General features: G+C 34.6%; 1 long non-coding RNA gene across 1 annotated transcript; it reads right to left on the bottom strand.

The window, feature by feature from the left end:
- Nucleotides 1-2,467: 2,467 nt before the first annotated feature.
- LOC129678612 (uncharacterized) lies at nucleotides 2,468-9,613 on the bottom strand. The gene is made up of 3 exons (XR_008720416.1): nucleotides 9,548-9,613; nucleotides 5,215-5,286; nucleotides 2,468-2,625 (listed from the first exon to the last, which is right to left on the bottom strand). It is a non-coding gene; the product is annotated as an uncharacterized LOC129678612 (long non-coding RNA).
- Nucleotides 9,614-11,595: the final 1,982 nt, after the last annotated feature.

The raw sequence follows: 11,595 nt of genomic DNA, 5'->3' as shown, positions 1-11,595 counted from the left end.
AAAAAGATTAGTAAAACTAAGTTCAGATCCTAGACCAGAATTCTATTCAAAATAATATGATTTCCAGAAGAGCAGCTATTTCAGAAGAATATATATCATTTCTAATAGACTTTAATGGAGTTTGGTTTTAATCAAACCAATGTATCATAATTTGTGTTGTCTCTGAAAAAAAGAGAAAAGAAAAAAATACACAGGACTTCAAACTTGGTTGACATAACTGTTGCTCAAATTAAGTTGTTCTATGCCAACAAATGCACGAGAAAACTAGATAATAAAAGTTTGATGTCTGGATAGAGTCAAAATTGCTGCTTTCTTTGAAGTTATTATAGTAATTTGTGGGATATCATTATGTAATTGTTTATCCAAATGATTCTTTTTAGGGCTTCATCTGATAGAAAACTTTTGCTATAAGCAGTCACCTGCAGATGAGTAATTTCCCACTCAGTATTTAAAAACAAAAGTATTCTGAAATCAGGTTTGACTATCTGAGTAATGAAAACCAGAACCTCATCAGCCAGGCCTCATCAAACAGGAGCCTGCTTAGCAATGGTTTCTGGAGAAAATCAGCACAGCTCCATGGGATGTCCTGAGAAGAGTCCCATCCAATGGAAGTCATGGCAGGAATAGGCTATGGGCTAGCTGCTAAACCCATCCCTCCAAACAAGCTCTCAAACTGCAACAATAGTCTAGGTCTAAAAATTGTGGGGAGGGAGAAGACATAAAAAAAATATATAAACTTGCCTTCTTCCTCATCTAGGAGGCAGCAAGGAAAAGCAAAAGGAGGAAAAAAAAAGATGGTTAGTAGAGAACTGTTAGTCAATTGTTTGGATTTTAAAAAAGCAAACAGACAGAATACTCATAGCATTATAAGAGAACTGGGATTAGATTACAAAGTGTGGGAAATACAGATAAATACCTGAAAGACCGCTTTAAATGCCCAGTGTGAGCTAGTAATTTTTCCCCACTCATTTGAAAATGTTAACTGTTTTCAGATTCCTCCCTTGGTAAACTTGGGTAAAGAGGGGATCTCCACAGCTACCAGGACAAATGGCCGTACAAGGACCATATATAAAATGGGATTCTATTTGGATATAGCATATGCAAATCAACCATATACTGCTAAGTTAAAATTATATACAAATATTTGTTATATTATTGCATTGCTTAAAGATTAAAGATGAGAAAATGATGGTAAAGTTTGAGTACTTATCATTTATTTTACAAATGTTTTGATCTGAGGTTGTTTGATTCTGTATCTGTATAATCCCTAAATATGAAGAGCCAATTATATAACGGTCTCAAACTTTGTGTGCAGCACAGTAATGGAGCACAGTTAAAAAGCTCTTGTCAAGATATACAAGGACCTGGTTTTGATTTCCATTACCATTAAAAATGTATGTATTCTGTCATGTTTTTTTTAGCATATACTTGTATAGTTCTTTATTTAAAAAATGGTAATTTGGGTAACAGTGTAACTGAGAAATACATTTAATAGCACTAAACAAATCTACATAAAATACATAATTTCATTAAGGTGCAACTGAAACATTTGAAATGGCACATATGTCAAATTCATACTGCCCTATTTTAAAAGACAGTTGTTAAAAAATTTAAGGTGTCCAAAGCCATTAAGGGCTAGACTCAGAACCAAAAATATAAGTGTTCGGTTATATTTTAAACAATTGTTCTGAAGCAGACCTAGCCATATATTCATAAAATATATAGTCATATATGTGTATTCATTTATGTGTGTATATGTGCAGGCATATGTAGACATACAGAATATGCTGAGATCATTGAACTTGACCACATAATATTAGAAAAGCTTATTATTTTTCACTGTACTTTAGTCTCCAATATAGACATTAATTTAAACTATTCATATAGTGGTTTTAAGGGAGGTGACATCTGGCAGCCATATGTGAGATATCTAGATTAGTGTTTAGACATAAAGTACGCAACAAATGTGAGTTACTGATAAATTTGGCTTGCACACCTTTTGGCATTTAAGATATTTAAATATTTATTTAAGTAGAATTGAATCATTAACGGTATATATTTATAAAGAGTTATCTCAATATTTTATAGCTACAGTTGAGTTATAATGAATTTTATAGCAAGTATCAGGGATTATCTATTCATTTTCACTAGCTAGTCAAAAGGTAGATAATAATTGTTAATAAAAGAGAAAATAACAATTTGCAAGTATTGCTACAATCTAGGAATTTCCTTTATTCCCTTGGGATGCAAATGAAAGTATTTTACATACATGTAATCAGTAATTACCCTACTAGGTACAAACATGCTAGATCTAGATTCTAGGTACAAACATCCTAGAATCAATCATCCTTTTCAGTGCGAAAGCAGGTCTCCATGCCTGTGTGTTCAAATCTTAACCTTCGAAGTTCGAATGCCTCACATAGCAGTGTAAACAAAAGCACTGTAACCTCACTGATCTTACCACTGCAGACAAACTCTCGTTTTTGAACCTCTGCTACATTGTGACCCCTCAGGTGGGATGGGCCCATACACTGGGTGTATAAGCCCACCCTAGGCCTTTGGCGAAGCCAGTCCGAGAGCCAGGCCAGGTGGCAGTCGCAGTACAGGTTGTTTGAGTGGAGTCGGCTAAAGGAAAGAGAGGAGTTCAAAGTAGAAAACAGGAGAAGGTTAATTGAAACTTTGTAAATATATATATATATATACACATACACACACCTACACACACACACACACACAGATATATATATATACTTTTTAATCAATACAAATGCAAACACATCTTAGGGACTTCCTATACAGTTATTTCTCAGATAATTAGACTGGTCAACAAACATGAGTCAATTCCTTTATTGAGCTGAGCAAACAGACAGAAATAGAACCATTACATTATTTTGCCTATATTCATTCAAAAGAGTAACAAGAAAAAGAAAGAAAGAAAAAAAAAAAAAAAACAGCTCAGGGAAAATTATCCTTGAGCCCCAACATAATGAGAGACAACGGAGGTAGTTCCAGAGCTGCGGATATGAAGTATGATGAAGGGGGAGTATTTACAACAGAAGTGGCTTACAGGTCAAATATCAGCAAAGTTCCCCCCATTTCTATAGCAACCACTTACAAAGTCTTTTTAGCATGGCACTATTTCACTAAATAAGACAGAATAATAATTCAGTATAAGACAGTATGTTTTAACATACCACTTGTAATTTCTTCTTTACTCCCTCCTTCCCTCCTTCCCTCTCTCCCTGCCTCCCTCCTCCTTTCTCTCTCTGCCTCCCTCCTTCCCTGCCTCTCTGTGACTTTGACTCTATGTCTCCCTGTCTCTTGTCTGTGTCTCTGTGTCTCCATCTCTCTGTCTCTTTCTCTTTCTGCATCTCTCCCTATTCCTCTCCTAGGAAAGGATTAAGCTGAATTTGACTCTTAAGGTCTAGCTACAAAGAGCAAAGAGTAAAATTAAAAGGCTGGCATGACAGGGAAGGGATTAAGTGAGTCCCCTTTATGTTGCAAGGATCTGTGCAAGATCATGGATTCCATCCAAATTGCAAATACTATGTCGCCATTAATAAAATATCGAGCAAATGTATTCACTCAATTAGGTAAATGACTTTTTATGTTTTCTCAAACTAAGGAAAGTGACGTCTAATGCTATAAATCAAAGCATCATTCCTCGAATTGTCTATGACACAGTGAAACCATTTTAGCCCTTTTAGCTGATGTGTTCAATTCTAACCCAATAATGATAATGGATAGTAAAACACAGAACTCAGACTAGAAAGATAATCAGAGTATAAAAATGGAATTTTTAAGTACCAATAATGTTATAGAAAAAAATGAGCTAACTAAAAGGGAGGAAATTTAAAGTTAAATGATGGCTTTATTCTCCTTGAATCTATGGATAAGAACCAGCATCAAAACTATAAGGAATACTCTGAGGTCATATATTAGATTCTGGCAAAATTGAGTGACCTTGGTTTACTCAGTTTCTGAGAATTTGAAACATTGCCTTTGGTAGCCTCTGGTACCTCCGCCATAATCCTTTCCAAATATTTCCATCTAAACCCAGTCTGTTACCAGGTCCACATCAAATATAGAATGAGGAAAACATACAAAGCATTTGGAAGCTTATTTGGAAGACAAAATAACATATGACTAACAGCAGATAAAGACACTAAAATTCAGTGATTGATTGCTTTACACTTTTAGCTGATTTATATTTTTAGGAATTAAAATAATGATCATTTCTTTTCCTATATATTATATAAAGTTAATATAAAACTGATTTTGTCAAATATGGTTTGAATATATGAGGCTACTAATTACCTTATTCTCATAGGGAAGTATAACTTAGTTATTGAATTAGAATTGTCTAGTAAGGGGAGCAGTCCCTGATATGAACTTGGTTGCCTGCCCCTGGTGGGATGGCCTTACTAGGCCACAGAGGAAGGGTATCCAGGTAATTCTGAAGAGACCTGATAGGCTAGGGACACAGGAGAGGAGGACTTCCCCTATCAGTGGACCAGGGAAGGGGCTAGGGATAGGAGGGAGGGAGACATGGAGAAGATGAGGGAGGGAGCTACAACTGGGATATAAAGTGAATAATTGTAAAAATAATAATAATAAAATAATAAATAAAATAAAATATTAAAGTTAAACATCTACACATTGGGATTTAATGATTAATTTTTTCTCAGAGAGAAAAATAGCTGTAGCTCATACTGTATTTCACAAAAATAGCTTAATGAGTGTGTGTAACTCTGGAAAGATATTTCTAAATATAAATGCTGACACAGCTTTAATTATGCAAGCACCGGTGGGTGATGCCCTGACTTCACATTACAGAGAACGCTGGCGCACGATTTAGCTGTATTAGGTGTGCTTCTAATACAGTAATAAAATCACAAAGATTTCCCATTTATCATATCTGACAACCAATCAAGGAGTCTTCCACTTCTTAATGAAATGTGACCTCTACAATAGCTCAAAGTAAATGTTTTATTTTACTGCAAACTTCCTGCAATGCATGTCATTTGTAAGGAAGCCTTCAAGTTTTCAGAGGAACAGTTCATTTTCTAAAATAGCATTTTTAGTGTTCTTAAGTTTTGCTTTCCTCATCTACGCCACAATGAACGAGTGGCCCTATAGTCTGCTCATTAAACCTTAGCAAAGAAACAGCTTTAATTAATTAAATATATCTTTCTGTACATTTTTACTACTTACAATGTCCTAAGTTTAGGCATATGGTTGAAACTTGCCACTGACAGTCTAGTAATATTGTTATTGTTCAGGGTGCTGTAGAATAAAAAGAAAGTTAAAAAATTTAGTTAGATAAGAAAGATTATTAGTCATTTTACATTAACATCAAAACTTCTCATGACTCAATTAAAACAAACAGCTAACTTACTAATAGAGAAGACATAGAGATTTCACTGTTTTGGAGAAAAGATGATGTCTAACTCGTATTTCAGTAAATTACTACGCATTCTGTTTTATCTAACACTTGTTATCCATGTACGGCTAAGGTCAGAACATTTCTACTGTATGATACTACTGCATGCCAGCCTGCTTACCCTAGAGTGTCACTAGGAAAACTGCACTTTACATTTTTCTGTTTAATTAGTGCCGATCAAATTTATGTTTTTGAAATTTCATACTAACAACATACAGTCATTACCACAGAGGACTACTTAATTACACCTAGCTGTGGACAATAGCTATTCCTGATGTTTGGGTCCAAAACCATGCACCAATATTTTCATCGTTTTAGGGTGAAGTGGCTAGCTCTGGAAGCAAATTCAACCTTCAGCATAGTCTGATTTAGTCATAGCATGGAATGCTGCCCTTTGTGTAATTCTGTTGCGTCACAGTATCCATCACTTTATCTTAAGGTAGAGCCAGGAAAACGGGTGGTCGAAGTTGTTTTGGTAAAAAGGTGTAAGTCTTGCTTTCGTCAGATTGCTCTTCCTTAATGTAAGTCATTTAAAATTAATTGTTATTATTTTGAAGATGGGAAAGAAAGTCAATTGAAAGAGAATTTCTTTGAGAATTAAAACATCAAACATCAGGATGTACTGTGATGGCATTTGCAAAGTAGTTTATGCTGCTTGAACATAAATAAATGCTGCATTTTAGACACAATGAGGCGGTGGATTCAATGATTTATAAATGTACATAAGTTGTGAATTCTTTCTATGTGTTTTTAATTCACTAGGTAAATTATTCTATTGGTGAATACCATTCAAATCTGGGTGGCAAAGAGAGTCAGTAAGGGTTTTAGGTCTGCAGCTGAGGTGACCAACTTAACTGAGAAGTCAATTCCCGACCCCCAGAAAATGCTCTGTACTGCCATCAGTTACAACCAGTGACGGTTTGCCTTAAGAGGGTTTGCAAATGTACTATGTCTAATTCAAACACAGATGGATCACAGAATAAAAGAGATGAATTAATTACTAGCATTAAAAAAAAAAGGCAAAGAGATTGACATAAAAATTCCTAGTTCAAGGATCCTGGGAAAGTCAGATTGTTTGGTTGTCTTCCATAGTACCAGGGTAACAAACAACGAACAGTAGGTAAGACAACACAGATTATCATGTCTAGTTTACTAGAGCTCACTGTCCTTCACTCAATCTGTTTTTTTTTTTTTTCAAAAGATGAAGGTTTTATTGAAGATATTTTAATACAGCCTTCACCATGGTGACAGGAGGAAATAATAGGTGCTCAAAAGAAAAGAAAAGATGCACTTAGGTGTGCCTACAAACTCCACAGGGGAGAGTCCTGTCTCTTTGTGTCTGTCCTTTTTTCTTGCCCATTCCATTTTTTTTGTCTACTCAACTCATTTATTCTATTTGTACAACCTCCATAGACTGTTTAGTCTAAAATCCCCATTGCAAGTTCTTCATGAGGATCAAACATCATGCACACGGACTGCCCATATATCTCTGTTGCACGGGCTGAAACCTGTCGATCTTCTTTCTCACTCATACTCTCATCAGATAAACTGTAGTTCTATTGCTTTCACATCGCACCCAGAGTACTTCACAAACAACAGCAACAACAAATTGCTCTTACTAATCCTAAGTACTTTCCATTTGTCTAACTCATCTTTACAGTTGCAACAGTTTCAAAAAGGGTCTTGATTTTAACTGACATCTTTTCCGGCTCTCAAAATTTAGGCCTTCTCAAGCCTAACAAAAATCTTTGAGGGTACAGGGAATTTGATTTAGGGATGTCTTTTATGAATACTTTCTCCTGCCTATAAGCTAATTTATGCTTTTCATCTTCAAAGTTTGCTTGTTGTTACAGGACGATATTTTATAGAAAAGGATAGATTGATATGAAGTACAAAAAGTTATCCTTGAAATGATGAAGTGTATATTAGGGCTTTGGTGATGATGGTTTAGTTGCTCTTGTGCCTTAGTGCAAAGCAAGAGTAGGACTTGGCAGAAAGTCTGATATTTAACGCACATGACGCACTATGCTGCCATTTAATTAAATTATGCCTATACTGCAGGCAAGAAAAATATATGCAAAACTAGCAATTTCATTCCGGTGCCCAATGTCTAAATAAGAAAAAAAAAAGGTTCATATGGATAAATTTAGTTTTCAATATCACTGAGACTGTTTATTCATAATAAGAAAACACATAGTTAATTTTATATTCTGTCAACCAGAATTCCACAGGAGCACAGTTTACCATGAGCGATAAACTGACTCTACTCTCATCTATGCTTTTCTCTTGGCATTACAGACTTCAGTAACTATCTAAAAACCTTTATCTAGACATTTTATCAATGATTAGCATGATTACGTGATATTTTCTTGTTTGTTCTCAATGTTGTCAGATAATCAAATATGCTCATGGAATAAAAATAATATGCAAATGGAAACGCTGGGAATCTGGAATCCCAGATGAGGACTATGTCACTCTTCTTCCATTTTTTTTTCACCTGAGGTCATAAGATAAGAACCCATAGGGTAAGAATTCTGCCAACCTTCTTTCAAGAACACTGCTTAACATAGGTCTACTTGGTAACTCCATCTTTGCAAAGTTTTTTTCTTTTATTCACAAAATTATGGAAAATGTTTAAAATATATTAAATTTATTACCTTTAAAAATGTACATAGCAACATTACCCTCACAACATCAAAAACTTTTACAGTAAAACATTTAAATATTTTTAAAAGACGCCCACATTTTATAATAATGTATAATTTAAATTATTTTCATCTGTACATAGGCTCTAATCATTATGTATCCCTCTGAGATGAAATTAGGAGTCTCATCTCAAAGTTTTAGACATTTATTTCATTTCATGAATTATCATTTTTTAACAAGTTGCACAGTAACAGTTCCTACAAATGTCAATGTTTAGAAATTCTACCACCATGAAAGTTTCAATAGGAAAAGTGACTGTATTTCTAAAATAATTCTGATTTAAGTGAATACAAAGTTTCTCTCTTTCTCTCTCGCTCCCCCCCACACACAAATAAAATGTTTCTATGTGTGGCACTGATACTTGATCTCTGTAGTGAACTCTCTCAACTCCCCTGACCTCACCTCTACACACAGCACATAGGTTAAAAAGTGGCTTTAAAGTTAAGTGTACATAAGCATTTTTACTGTCTTTCCAACAGAAAAGGGTTTTTTTCCCCCAATAGCAATAAAGGTGACGTTCTTGTACAGAACAATTTACATGAGTAACATTTGAAATTTATTTTTATCAACTCTTTAAAATAACAACTGAGATCGAGGGACAGGTAGAAACTCCTCTTTAACTATCATAAAGAAATGAATTATCATTTTTAATAAGATAACATTACTAAAATAAGCTATCTCGGTTGAAAGTGTATTCCTCTTCATAATATATTCTTTCAGAGGCTCAAAAATCCTCAGTTAGCCCCTCCATTTTTTTCATGGGGTTTAGACTATAGAATTTCTGTACAACTTTTAAGAAATTGGTGAGAAATTCAAAACCGTTTCACATTCATCACAATGTCAGACTTATGACTGGGTTATGAATAAAAATAAAGCACAGAAAAATCTTTTTACTCAAGGAGAATAGTAGTGAAGGTTCTGAAATGGATCTCCTCCTTGGCTCATTCAAATTAAGAATTCAATTTTAAAATAAACAAACAACAATGAAGTTGATTTACATTGTCATGAAAAACTGCATGATTAAATAAAAACACCTTTACATACCAACAACAAACTATATCAGTAAAGACAGGGTTGATTTTGGTTTTATTGTCTTAAAATTTAGGAATTTGTGAACTTCTGATAGAACGACCAATACTATGATGACATTTTATTGAAAAAGAAAAAAACACAGATCTTTCGAGTGTTCTTGAATACAGAATGTCCACATTAAAACATATGCATGGTTTTGCCCATACACATCCTGACTCTTCTGTGTATTTACAAGTCTCTCAAGGTGTATTTTTTGTTAGGAGAACATTTTGACATGCTACTGTTAGACGGTGGGTAAGACCTCACATTATCACTCTCTAGAAACAATGCTCCCAGAAAAAGAGTGAGAGAATTAGCAATACTCACAGTACTTCCAGATCTCTCAGTGCTCTAAATGCCCCGTCTTCAATGCAGCTGATCTGGTTGTAATCCAGTTGCCTGTAAAACGGATTAAAAGACTCCACATAACAGAAACGAACAGAAACAGAGTGTAGGAGAACTGAAGACTTCTGAAGGGGCACTGGAGCTCTGGCCACACTTCCTGAAATGCTCTCTCTCCCACACTCATCTGCTTCAGAATGTCACAAGCCACTCTGCCCTCTCTGTGCAGCTACTGAAATCTCTTTTTGTTCTGAACTGTCTGTGCAAATAGCAGCTCTTGGAAAGCTCCAGTAAATAATAACTGCACCTTATATTAAATGCCATAGGAATGCAATTTCATTACATCAAGAAAAGCTATCCATTAAGAGCTTTCAGCGTCATCTTGCTGAAACAATTTCATTAAGGTAAAGGGCTGTAAATCACTTAATGTCACAGGCACCCCTCAGTGACCTAACTGAATCCATTTATCAGAGAAGCCCAGCTGCATGTTAATTTCACTATCCTTGGCAAGAAGGACTAAGACTACTTTCAGGTTTCCATCTTTTAAAGGCAGTTTTCTTTGCAGACTCCAAATGGGGAAAACAAGAAACTTTCTTGAAAACAAGAAATGATGCCATGCTTCTCCCCGTTATCCTCAACCAAGAACAAAATTAGCCAGCCTGCAATTGCCATAAAACCACCCATCACTCCTCTCCAATGTTGCCTTTATTATTACATGCAGATCCCTTGCAATTTTATTCCAGATTTTCTCGAGATAAGATACTTCCAGGATGTGATTCTCCAGGAAAATAATTTGTTCAATATTAGGAAATGATTTCATTAAAACTTAAGTGAAACCATGGGTATTTTTCTCTAAGATGACAATTTTAGCCCCTAACAATAAAAAATAATCAACTGTATGTTTCACTGCAATATCATATAGAGTATGAAAATAATTTCACCTGTTATTTAAGTCCATTAAATAATATATAATGCAAAGAAATAACTCTTCATCAGTGCCTTAAGTATTGAATATAAACATTCAGTAGCAGAAGAAATAAAACTGATGCTTCAAAGTTGGTTAAGTTTATTATTATTTTTGGATGTTTGTATTTGAAATAAAAAAAATCTTACTGCTCATGTTAAGAAATTGATTTTTGAGCTGGGGGGCAACGAGACAGAGGGATCTGGAAGGAAAGGTGGATGGGAAAACTGTGGTAAGCATGTTCTATATGAGAGAAGAATATATTTTCAATAATTAAAAAGGAAGTTGTTTACTTTCTTGTAATAAAGAACTGTCTACATTTGACTCCTATTTCCAGCAATCAGTTTTGACACTGATACCTTGTTGCTTAGAGACATTATTGTTCCAATAGAGAAAATGTATTTTAATGCTTCAGTTGAGAAAGAAATGACTCGTTAGCCCTCCATGATTGCTCTGGGAATGTGGCTGGATAAGGGTGGGATTACAATTGTCATACAAATGCATCTTGTCCTTGTTTCACATCCAGAATTCACCAAGAGGCGTAATTCACATTTGAGGACCTCTCTTAAAGAACTGTTTCAACATTCCATAAAACAGCTGGTTTTTGCACATAGCTACTGAATAGGTGACTTTCAGAGATGTCTCTTTAGATCAACTGCTTAGAAAGTATAGACATTGCGATTAGCTCATGAACACTATATTTAATTTTTTAAAAATATTCCAAGGGACACAATTATAGAACTTAATGCAATGCAAATAATACAATATAGGTTAATATGAAGGCAGGCCCATCCTGTGAAAGATTGTTTTGTTGCATTTATAAACCTTAGCTTTTCTTCAATACTAGCCAGGACTCTTGCTACTGTAATAGTTGAAAGCTTTTCCCACTTATTAGGAAGTAATGCAGAAGTATAATTTCATTTTCCAGGAAGACATTTAAAGCCTCATGATATAATATGGCTTCTGTGGTTCCAAGAAAACACTTAGATCTTTGAGCACTTTTGATTTTTAAAGATTAAATTCATTTAACAATTAACTTAATAGCCTTTTTATTTCAAAGTGCTAAATA

The sequence above is a fragment of the Psammomys obesus genome, unplaced genomic scaffold (genome assembly GCF_907164565.1).
Source record: "Psammomys obesus unplaced genomic scaffold, mPsaObe1.curated_primary_1811, whole genome shotgun sequence".
Classification (NCBI taxonomy): Eukaryota; Metazoa; Chordata; class Mammalia; order Rodentia; family Muridae; genus Psammomys; species Psammomys obesus.
The sequence above is the reverse complement of the archived record's forward strand: the minus strand, read 5'-3'. Positions and strand labels throughout refer to the sequence as shown.